Raw genomic sequence first — 12,174 nt, 5'->3', positions numbered from 1 at the left:
AACATAATTTTGGCAGTTAAAAACCGTTACATTTAAATTTTCACCTATCTTTATGAAATTTAGTGGGTGGGTCCGTTGTCCCAAACTGAATTTCAAGACAAACTATTCCAGTCAAAAAAACTTATTTTTGGCAGTTAAAAACCGTTAAGTCTCAATTCTACACCGATATTTATGACATTTTGTGGGTAGGTTTGTTGTCAGATTTGACATGATGGCAGAATTGAAAGTGTGAGATATCCTGATGTTTCACAATTTATGCTGCATAATTCAGCCCCATAGGCGCTTGAATTTTAGGTGGAGTTGGGTTTTTTTTCAGCCCAAACCAGTAACCCCCACATGGTTTTCATGTCCCTTTCTGAGAGACTTCAAGAAGTTTCAATTTGACGTCATGATTAGCCTGCCGCATTAGCAAGTATGAAAACACGTCATCGATGACACATTTTAAGACAGAGAGAGAGAGAGAGAGAGAGAGAGAGAGAGAGAGAGAGAGAGAGAGAGAGAGAGAGAGAGAGAGAGAGAGAATCATGTACACACAGATGGACGACTTCGCTTGGGGTATGTACTGCCCGGCAGTACACATCTACTTAATTATTATGTGCAACTGCATGTGCCACCCTTGTCTCTGACTGCAGAACACACAGACACATGTCCTGTGACACCCAGACATGTTCACACACACACACAGACATGTTCACACACACACACCACACATACACACACACATGTATGCAAACACACACACACACACACACACACACCACACATACACACACATACATGTATGCAAACACACACACTCACACACACACACACATACACATGCACACACACACACATGGACAGACAGATCGACAGACAGACAGATCCACACACACAGAAACAATTTGATAATTATGTAATACTAATACACTTTTATACAGAGGCAAATTCAATTCTCCGATGGCACCACTCTGATTGCATCATGTAGATTCAATGGTCAAAACAATGGCCGCATGCCCTAGCTTATGCTGCTGACTATATATATTAGCGATTCACCAAAAAAGGGTAGAAGCAGAGAAAGAGGGCCGACTTCTCGGTTTTCGGTGTGTCCAGTTGTGGGTGCGGCTCTAAGGAAATTGCTTGATGAGGCGGCTCTGGCACCGCTGAAGGCATACGCGAAGAAGACAAATGTCCGGGATTTAACATGTAATACCACAAACTGGACAAAATACACGAATTGAAATCATCCTTCGGATTTTGGCAATTCACAATCTTGATGAAATACACTGTTTGTTTGGCTGTGTGTTTTTTATACGTTTAATCAGCATTTGAGTGTGTTTCACGCGTTTGTGGTTGTGTGTGTACGTGAGGATGTATGTGTTTCTTTGTGTGTGTGTGTGTTTGTGTGTCAGTGTGTGTGGGTTTGTGTATGTGTAGAACATAAGGTTAATAATTCATTATTGTGTGGAAAATCCATATTATATGACGTACATTACTTTGGGCCCAGTCCTTTGTAAGTGCATGTACTTGACATTTTGATCATCATCATCATCAGTTTATCGTGTATTCTTCGAGTGAACATGGCTTTTTTTTATAGCTGCATGCTTTTTAGACATAGAACCTTAGCTGCGCAAACCCTACACTTTACATGAAAGAAAATATTACATCGCCTTCTCGCATTTCTTTTCGCTGTTAAGTCGTAGATTATAACAATTTCAAACGTAATAAACCTACCCTGATCGAGCTTTACTGATGTCTCGAAGCCTGAAGGTAACCCCAAAGATGGCTGGAACTGTGTGGAAGAGGAGCTCTCCCTTGCAGTTAACCTACTTTCGTTATTCCGGGTTTTTCCGCAAGTATGCGAATTATTGACATCAAACAACACAGTTCAACTCAAACAGTGCCGGTAGAAAAACACATGTAGACGAAGCTTCAATGGCCAGTAGTGCTCCAGGAGTAGTACAGTGTGTAATTACAACAACACAGAAAGAGAAAGTGATTCCTTGAAGTTGAGCAATGCCTCCATTTCTCAGAAAATCCGGGATACACCGTCACCGCCAAGTCACTTGTCCAACTCAATCCATTATGAGTCACTAATAATGAACTGTACAGATGGAGAGTGTAAAAAACCGCTCTACAAATATCAATATTCACCATATAATGAATAATTTCTGTCAATAACAAAGGAAAATGAGGAAAGGTAAGATAATACCACTCCGATGCCTAAAGTTTAGAAGATCCCTAAACTGTTTCATTCCCATCCTGGTCAAAATAAAATCACAATGCCATTCTAACGCATTCTAAAGACGTTGACAGTATGAGGATAGCAAAATAGAGATAAAGCAACATACCAAATCAAGTCAGAAGAGCTTTGATTGTTGCTAAGTTCGCAGTCTGGTTGCTGGGTAGTGTGCATAGGGAGCATCTCGTTACTCCCCCGGCTCGTTACTCCCCCGGCTTGTTACTATTCCTAACCCTAACCCTAACCCTAACCCTGACCCTAAGGGGGAGTAACTTGACGAGCCGGGGGAGTAACGAGCTGATCCCGTGTGCATATGTTTTTTGTGTCTCTGTTCATGTTACTTTTTTTGTAAAGCTTAAAGTATCTCTCTCTCTCTCTCTCTCTCTCTCTCTCTCTCTCTCTCTCTCTCTCTCTCTCTCTCTCTCAGTCTCTCTCTCTCTCTCTCTCTCTCTCTCTCTCTCTCTCTCTCTCTCTCATCAGTGTTTCATAAATCTAAATCCTTGTAAAATAAAGTTCAATTCAATACAATTCAATTCTCTCTCTCTCTCTCTCTCTCTCTCTCTCTCTCTCTCTCTCTCTCTCTCTCTCTCTCTCTCTCTCAGTCTCTCTCTCTCTCTCTCTCTCTCTCTCTCTCTCTCAGTCTGTGTGCACCCATTGCACACCGGTTGGACCGTACATAAGGTAACGTTAAATTATGCTTGTGCAACGTATGTGGGAGTATCACTTATAACCTCAGGGTATCTCTTATCCTGTTGCGCATCTATAGACTAGAGACAGCGCTGGTTAGACTAAAACATGGATCGGGAACTTCAGTACGTACTTAGGACTACCGCGGCTGTGCTTGCAAGTTTGGATAGTTCTTTCTTTCTCATTTGATCCGAGTTTTATCTGTCTCATTAAATGCCATTTTTCTACCTACTACACATATAGTTTTCCTAATTGATTCCCGAAGATAAGTTAGTTTCGCTTCCACGTTTCGGTTTTCACTAATTCAACATGGCCGGCGTCGGCAATGCATCTTTGATCATCATCTTCTTCCGAAGAGGACTGGGTTCTTGCGAACGTCTCAGAGTCCTGCGGTTGAGTCACTGTTACCGATAGTGGTTAGCTCCGGCAAACAGGGAGATTAAAAAGGTGGGGAGGTTTAAAACTATGCGGTACAGGGGAGAGTGCGTTCAAGGGCGGGCTCTCATGCCCGACTGCACTGAGGAAACTGTGGCCGAGACGGGAGCGAAGGAGGGGCCTGCTTCGGCCGATGAACAAAGAAACTGTGATCGAACAAGTATGGTGTTACAAGGGGAAAGACCCGCAAAGTGAACTTAGTTGCCAAAGCCCGAAGTGTGACGACGGACTCGGTTTCCAGCAACTGTCCACCGACTCAGCGGCAAAATATGAGTTGACACGTCCGAGGTGAAAGGTAATAGTCTCTTCTTATTAGAATGTAAGGTCATTGTTTATGACTAAAATACAGTAGAATCACATAATGCACGAAGGAATGGAACATGTACATGGAATAAGATTGTCCGTCCACTAAGACACATTCCTAAAGGTGGAACCAACATCCTGACGGCTATGCAGAGAAAGTGTTCTTTTTCAGAAATGCATTCAAATAAAACAAATAGGGAAATGCCCACTGAACAGAAACACCCAGGCTCCTGATTTTTGGTATGAATCCAAGTTGAGAGAGATCAGCTGAGCTAGGATTTTACATGGAATAAGATCATCCCTCCACTTGCATACAATGTATACAACCAGAAATGAAGATACAGTGTGCTTGATGTGGTGATCAAGTGACATTTTGCTATGAATGTGTTTAAGCAACTAGTAGCTTCTTCAGCGTTAATTCATTAAACAATCACTCTTATTCTTAGCACATAGAGCACATTGAGTGAGTGTGTGCATGTGTGTGTGTGTGTTTGTTATTGCAATGTAACTTGTAAGACCTTATAATATAAATATACACAAATTATAACACATGCTGGGATTCTAAATATGTTCTGTTTACTTGCAGGTCTCAGTTATTACCAAGCCCTGCCTCATTCTTCCCGCAACACTGACATGGTGCTGTTGTAGAACACAAGTAAGTCCTTTGATCATTTCCAAAATACACTAGTGCAATAGCTTGTGAGTGCAACTGGTGGTAATGAGAATATTTTACCACAAAAGGCTAAAGTACAAATAACAGATTTATTATGTTGGAAAAAGAAGTAAGCCAGAGCAAGTGATTAGTGTACCAGTTAGCTAGGGTGGATGTATTATATAATTACAATTTACAGTCAGCATAGAATGTTGAGGACAGTCTAGAATTTTTCTCGCCCTGTGAATTCAACTGCAAATCAGATGGCATGAAGAAATCAATGTTATATCATGCTCTGCATTGAGTGAACCATCTCCTGTCATTCTGAGTGACACATCTCTTTAACTGAAAAACATGCCAGTAATTAAATCCAGGCTACATGGGGATGGAAAATGACCCTGGCAATTTCAACCTCTGAATGATTGTGTCTTTGTGTAGCAGGATTATGGATCTTCACAAGCCTTAGTTCATTTGTCTGCACAATATATCAGTTTACAATTTAAAGGCCCACTTGCCTTGTCACTACAGTATAATGTGGCTATGCTTTAACATGGAATCCCTCATCTTGGCCACATACAAAAAATTATATATTCAGTGACTGCTTGCTGTGGTGAGTTAAAATGTGTGATGAAATATTTTCACAAAAAGGTACCAGTGTTGTTAACAAAACTAATTCTTTAACAAACAAACAAAAACCACTCTGCACAGAGAGCATTCAAGCTGATCTATGTTGCTATTCGTCCAAGTAGAGGGATGATCTTATCCCAAGTAAAAGCCTGACAAGATCTGAGACTGTGAAGCAAAATGTTTTTACATGGTAAAGTAAGCCTTTAACGAGCAAGTATGTCTATTGCACTGGGTGTTTTATTATTATTGTATCATTTTTCTTTCAGGTAGTCTCTCTTTAAACTGACTTTCTACACCATGGTGTCTCTGGCAGTGTTATATTGGCAGAAGACAGTTGGAACTGGATTCCTCATTTAGATGGTAGGCATGTTTTGGGCTTTTGTGTTGCTTTGGTGTATGTGTGTGTGTGTGTGTATGTGTGTGTCTGTTCTATACCAGAAATAAACACACTGTTTGCTTGCTGTGGTGAAGTGACATTTTGTGATTTTTTTTTTTAAATGAGCTAGTACAGTTGTAGCTTTTACAGCATTTATTCATAACACAATCGCACTTGGCGCAGAGAGCAACCAGACCGTTCATTGTGGGTATGTGAACAAGTTAAGAGATCATGTCTTATCCCATTTTAAAGCCTGACCAGATCTTAGACGGTGAGCCAAATTGTTTTCATGAGAAGGAATGTGCCTTTCAGAGAAATCTATTAACTACAGTATTACTTTACAAAACATATTTTAAGAAATGAAATGTGTTACAAGTAACAGCCATGGGGGTGATAGCCTGTAGGTGGAATAATAATCTTCAATTGCCCAGAAATGATTGTTATCTGGTCAAGAAATGCAAAGCATTTTGATGTTTGTGACGATTAGTTACTCTTTATCACGTTTGGTCCCTGATTTTGCTGTCCTTGTCTGCGTTGGGCAGGTGTGCGTCCATGATGTCATTGCTATTGAAAACTAATCTGTACTGCAAAGTAAATGTACCCGTACATGACGTACATGGCAGTTGTCAACCGGGGGCCAGCCATGACTGGGATTGATGTATCCACAGGCACTCGACACCAGGTGGGCGGGGCCAGTGGTTGGGGTGTGATTCCCTGCCTTACACCACCACAAAGTGTAGTATCAGCAGACAAGACTGAGCAGAACTTCTGCCCCCCCCCCCCCTCACCAATTGACCACTCAGTGCCATGTGCCTGCAGCTGTATCATAAACACTTTGTGACAATAGTTGTTACCTCCTTAGAACAGATCTTGTGATGCTCCTCAGTCAGTCAGTGTTTGATGGATGCTAACTGGTATACTTGACATAGTGTTCATATGAAAGTTTTATGTGTTGCAGCTCATCCAGATCACAGGTACACAAAGGAGCTGGTTACAGTGATAACATAGGCACATGGAACTGCTTATGGACTACTTTAGAAAGTGAGCGGTTACAACCAAGACTCTTCCGTCAGGAAGGTCTGCGGAAGGGTGCTTGATCTGTTTCCTCGGACAGGCTTTTCAAGACTAGGTAGGTTAAACCACATGATTGGGCTTTAATTATGAATGCACTTCAAAATTCACTCTATTTCATTATCTTGTACAACCCCCCGCGGGTTAGGGGGAAGAATTTACCCGATGCCCCCCAGCATGTCGTAAGAGGCGACTAACGGATTCTGTTTCTCCTTTTACCCTTGTTAAGTGTTTCTTGTATAGAATATAGTCAATGTTTGTAAAGATTTTAGTCAAGCAGTATGTAAGAAATGTTAAGTTCTTTGTACTGGAAACTTGCATTCTCCCAGTAAGGTAATATATTGTACTGCGTTGCAAGCCCCTGGAGCAATTTTTTGATTAGTGCTTTTGTGAACAAGAAACAATTAACAAATCTTCAATAGTACTGACCAAAGAAGAAGGTTTAATTGTGTGATCATGATTTGATACATATGCTTGACCCTGAAGATGTGTTTTATTTGTTTTGTTTCAGAACTAAGTTTGGTGAAGTAGAAGCTACCGCTGTAGGCTGGTGTAAGGCTGAAGAAGAACCTCTGACAAGTCAATTTTCAAGCAACTGAGCACGAACCCAGGTACAAGACACAGAGCTCTCTTTCTATCGGTCTGTTATTCATAGAATGACACTAACAGTGACACAAGTAAATAATCTGTATCATTGTCTTGACCTCTAGAAATTTGGTAGAGAATAAGATGACTGATAGTATTATTTTGATTATTTCATGGTCATTACAGTGGCCTCCACCCCTGCCCCTTTTAAGACACCCCAATCTAAGACTCCTTCCTATTAATGACCCTGTTTTCGCAGACTTCTTGTTCATAACATCTGTAAATTCACTCCCATTTTAAGACTTGCTCCATTTGGACTTGGACTGGGTGGCCGAGTGGTAACGCAATTGCGCTCGGAAGCGAGAGGTTGCGAGTTCGACCCTGGGTCAGGGCGTTAGCAATTTTCTCCCACCTTCCCTAACCTAGGTGGTGGGTTCAAGTGCTAGTCTTTCGGATGAGACGAAAAACCGAGGTCCCTTCATGTACACTACATTGGGGTGTGCACGTTAAAGATCTCACGATTGACAAAAGGGTCTTTCCTGGCAAAATTGTATAGGCATAGATAAAAATGTCCACCAAAATACCCGTGTGACTTGGAATAATAGGCCGTGAAAAGTAGGATATGCGCTGAAATGGCTGCGATCTGCTGGCCGATGTGAATGCGTGATGTATTGTGTAAAAAAAAATCCATCTCACACGGCATAAATAAATCCCTGCGCCTTGAATATGTGCACGATATAAATTGCATAAAATAAAAAGATAAAATAAATCCCTGCTCTTAGAACTGTACCCACGGAATACGCGCGATATAAACCTCATATTGATTGATTGATTTTAAGACCTGATTTTGCTTATTTTGGATTTCGAAAAAAAGAAAAACAAATTCCCACTCTGTACAGAATTAAGCCAGGTTCATGATTTTTGTATGGACCAAGTTGAGAGATGGCATTTGTATAGGCCTGACCAGATCTGAGATGTTGAATCTAATTGCTTACGAAGAAAGCATTGTGTCATTATAGGCACACTACTTCTCGTCACCGTCTCAGTTCTGGCCAGGCTTTAACATAGGATAAGCTCATCCCTCAACTTTGTCACATATGAACAATCGACACACTGACTCTTGCTGTTGTGAGTTGACATTTTTTGATGAATTTATTTCTGGAAAAGGCACCATGCAGTGCTTTTTCAGGGGTGGGACTTTTCCGCGGATTTCCGCCGACACAACTTACGAATTCTGCTGGAGTAATCTATTTTTCCGCGTCACATTTCATTACAATATCTATGACTTGTTGAGTGAATGATTTGGAGAGACGTGGAGATGAAACAGAACACTGGAGGCTTGAGAGTTAAATTGTGCTGACTGAAAACTCCTGATAACTAATAGTAATTTTGAGGGGGGGGGGGGGGGGGAGGTTGGGGAGTGTGGAGAATGTCTTTTTTGTCAGATTGCACAGATTTTAATGTACCATTTAACCAAAATTCGGGGTAACATGCCCCCGAACCCCCTGGAAAAAAAGGGATTTCCTCCTTTTTCATCACAAGAGAGTCCCACCCCTGTGTTTACAGAATTCCTTGTTTAAAACTATCACTGTGCACAGAGGGAAGGGGGGGGGGGTGTATTTGACCACCCCTGCGTTTACAGAATTCCTTGTTTAAAACTATCACTATGCACAGAGGGAAGGGGGGGGGTGTATTTGACCACCCCTGTGTTTACAGAATTCCTTGTTTAAAACTATCACTGTGCACAGAGGGAAGGGGGGGTGTATTTGACCACCCCTGTGTTTACAGAATTCCTTGTTTAAAACTATCATTGTGCACAGAGGGAAGAAGGGGGGGGGTGTATTTGACCACCCCTGTGTTTACAGAATTCCTTGTTTAAAACTATCACTGTGCACAGAGGGAAGGGGGGGTGTATTTGACCACCCCTGTGTTTACAGAATTCCTTGTTTAAAACTATCATTGTGCACAGAGGGAAGAAGGGGGGGTGTATTTGACCACCCCTGTGTTTACAGAATTCCTTGTTTAAAACTATCACTGTTCACAGAGGGAAAGGGGGGGGTGTATTTGACCACCCCTGTGTTTACAGAATTCCTTGTTTAAAACTATCACTGTGCACAGAGAGAAGGGGGGGGGGGGGGTGGATTTGACCACCCCTGTGTTTACAGCAGAATTCCTTGTTTAAAACTATCACTGTGCACAGAGGGAAGGGGGGGGGGTGTATTTGACCACCCCTGTGTTTACAGAATTCCTTGTTTAAAACTATCACTGTGCACAGAGGGAAGGGGGGGGGGGGTGTATTTGACCACCCCTGTGTTTACAGAATTCCTTGTTTAAAACTATCACTGTGCACAGAGGGAAGGGGGGGGGGTGTTTTTGACCACCCCTGTGTTTACAGAATTCCTTGTTTAAAACTATCACTGTGCACAGAGGGAAGGGGGGGGTGTATTTGACCACCCCTGTGTTTACAGAATTCCTTGTTTAAAACTATCACTGTGCACAGAGGGAAGGGGGGGGGGGGTGTATTTGACCACCCCTTTGTTTACAGAATTCCTTGTTTAAAACTATCACTGTGCACAGAGGGAAGGGGGGGGGGGGTGTATTTGACCACCCCTGTGTTTACAGAATTCCTTGTTTAAAACTATCACTGTGCACAGAGGGAAGGGGGGGTGTATTTGACCACCCCTGTGTTTACAGAATTCCTTGTTTAAAACTATCACTGTGCACAGAGGGGGGGGGGGGGGGTGTATGTGACCAAGTGAAGTGCATTGCTACATAATAAAATGAGCAAATCCGTCCCGTGAAGAAAACTTCTGCTTACTTAATTGTCAGATTTGCCAAGGCGTGTACATGAAATAAGATTATCATTCTAAATGCTGAATCAACATTCTGACTGTTTCCTATGAAACCAGGCTTGATTTTTGGTATAAATCCAAGTTAAGGGATAGCATGTGTAAAAGCAGAATTGTGTACAGAGGCAGCTTTGTGTTATTAAAGGCCGGCTGCTTTTCGTGAACACAGTTTGGCTCACATCTCACATCACCTGCCAGGCTTTTTAAAAAAAAAAAATGTTTTACCATGGGATAAGACTATCCCTCCATTTAAGCACATACCAGCAACAAACACAGTGGTTACTTGTGATGAACTAGTGGCAAGACAAATGATTTAAGCATCACATAACCTTCCTAAGTGAAGTCAAGTTATGTGTCTGTGCCAGTGTGTGTGTGCATGTGTGTGTCAGCATAGAATGTTGAGGACAGTTCGATGGTAAATCACCCTGACAATTTTAGCCTATGATTGTGCCTACATTGTGGCAGGATTGGATGTGGATCTTCAAAAGCCTAAGTTAACAAAAAAGTATGTAAAAGTACATTTTGAATAGTAGTTTTTTTCTCAGAGGGAAGATATCACAAGATATGATCGTTCCACTGCATGTATGCCACATAACTAAAACAAAAATTAAATGTTATTTTAATCGTCTTTTGGGTAAAACAAATACACCATCAATATATTATAATAATAATCTTGCTTGTTTACAGATGGACAACAGCTACTGCCAGGACCAGGTTACGCATAAAGAAAACAGTCAACACTTGGCTGGTGCTGCAGCTTCTTTGATGTCTATTTTTTTTTTTTTTTTAAAGACAGACAGCTACCAGCTCATTCAAGACCATAGCCCCATCTTACTCACGCAGAACAGACAGCCATCTTTCGCCTTTGCACAGAACACTGCTGTCTGAAGGTACACATCAAAAGGATAGGTTTTGCACCTACAGCGTGCGACTGTGGCTAGGGTAGGAAGAACAGACTCTGCAACACGTTCTGAGAGGGTGGCCTTTTCTTGCCACCCGTACCCCTGTGCAACAAGACTTGGCCAGAGAGCACACATCCAAATGCAAACACTGAACACTGAAGAGGAAGAAGAAGAAGAAGGTGCCCACACAGAAGGACATAAATCTACTTTAAGGGCACACAAGTTTACAGCAGTTTATTGAATTGTAGCAGATTATAGGGAGAAAATGAACAAGCTAAATAGGCTGTACAGTACTTCACTTGAACAATGTATAAAGTTCCCTGTATTAAGAACATTTACAGATCACAAGACATTGTGTTTTCTTTTGTTTACAATACAAATGTTTCATAATAAAAAGATGTGCACTAGGCAAGATCCTTAAAATGTAAAACTAGTAGTGTGACAATTTTGAATTGTTCAGAGATGGTTTTTCTTCAGTGGTAAATGTTTTAGCTTTTTGAGTCACTTGAGAAAAAGTGACTCTATGTAATCGGTCAGTGTTAGTCTGTCCGTCCGGCCGGCCGACCGTCCGGCCGGCCGACCGTCCGGCCGGCCGGCCGGCCGTCCGTAGACACCACCTTAACGTTGGACTTTTCTCGGAAACTATCAAAGCGATCGGGCTCATATTTTGTTTAGTCGTGACCTCCAATGACCTCTACACTTTAACGATGGTTTCGTTGACCTTTGACCTTTTTCAAGGTCACAGGTCAGCGTCAAAGGAAAAATTAGACATTTTATATCTTTGACAAAGTTCATCGGATGTGATTGAAACTTTGTAGGATTATTCTTTACATCAAAGTATTTACATCTGTAGCCTTTTACGAACGTTATCAGAAAAACAAGGGAGATAACTAGCCTTTTCTGTTCGGCAACACACAACTTAACGTTGGGCTTTTCTCGGAAACTATCAAAGCGATCCGGCTCATATTTTGTTTAGTCGTGACCTCCAATGACCTCTACACTTTAACGATGGTTTCGTTGACCTTTGACCTTTTTCAAGGTCACAGGTCAGCTTCAAAGGAAAAATAAGAAGAGCAAACGCTCGATCGAGTCAGAAAAACAAGGGAGATAACTAGCCTTTTCTGTTCGGCAACACACAACTTAACGTTGGGCTTTTCTCGGAAACTATAAAAGTGACCGGGCTCAAATTTTATGTGAACGTGACTCATTGTGTTGTGAATAGCAATTTCTTCCTGTCCATCTGATGCCTCATATAATATTCAGAACTGCGAAAGTGACTCGATCGAGCGTTTGCTCTTCTTGTTTTATAAGATCCCGTTAGTGAAGCATACTATAAAACCTTACCTTCCAAACTGTGTAGCACCTGGGCTGCGATCATTGTGTTGAGCTACTTAAAGGCACAGTGCAGCTTACAGCTTCGTTTTGCGTTTTTGTTGCAGCTGAGTGCATTTACAGTTCAAAAATCC

The 12,174-nt window shown here is 41.7% G+C and overlaps 1 protein-coding gene and 1 long non-coding RNA gene across 2 annotated transcripts in view; one reads left to right on the top strand and one right to left on the bottom strand.

Moving 5' to 3' along the window:
* The window catches only part of LOC138966077 (uncharacterized), a 66,866-nt gene extending 64,374 nt beyond the window's left edge, over positions 1-2,492 (bottom strand). The window contains exon 1 of the mRNA XM_070338161.1: positions 1,714-2,492. The gene's annotated coding sequence lies outside the window, so the exon portion shown is untranslated. The remainder of the gene's footprint in view (positions 1-1,713) is intronic.
* A 390-nt stretch (positions 2,493-2,882) lies between these two features.
* On the top strand, positions 2,883-12,028 carry LOC138966075 (uncharacterized). The gene is made up of 6 exons (XR_011455594.1): positions 2,883-3,638; positions 4,233-4,301; positions 5,192-5,285; positions 6,260-6,430; positions 6,884-6,983; positions 10,494-12,028. It is a non-coding gene; the product is annotated as an uncharacterized lncRNA (long non-coding RNA).
* Positions 12,029-12,174: the final 146 nt, after the last annotated feature.

Source organism: Littorina saxatilis, linkage group LG5 (assembly GCF_037325665.1).
Source record: "Littorina saxatilis isolate snail1 linkage group LG5, US_GU_Lsax_2.0, whole genome shotgun sequence".
In the NCBI taxonomy this organism is placed as follows: Eukaryota; Metazoa; Mollusca; class Gastropoda; order Littorinimorpha; family Littorinidae; genus Littorina; species Littorina saxatilis.
Note: the sequence above shows the minus strand (reverse complement) of the source record. Positions and strands in the feature narration are given on the sequence as shown.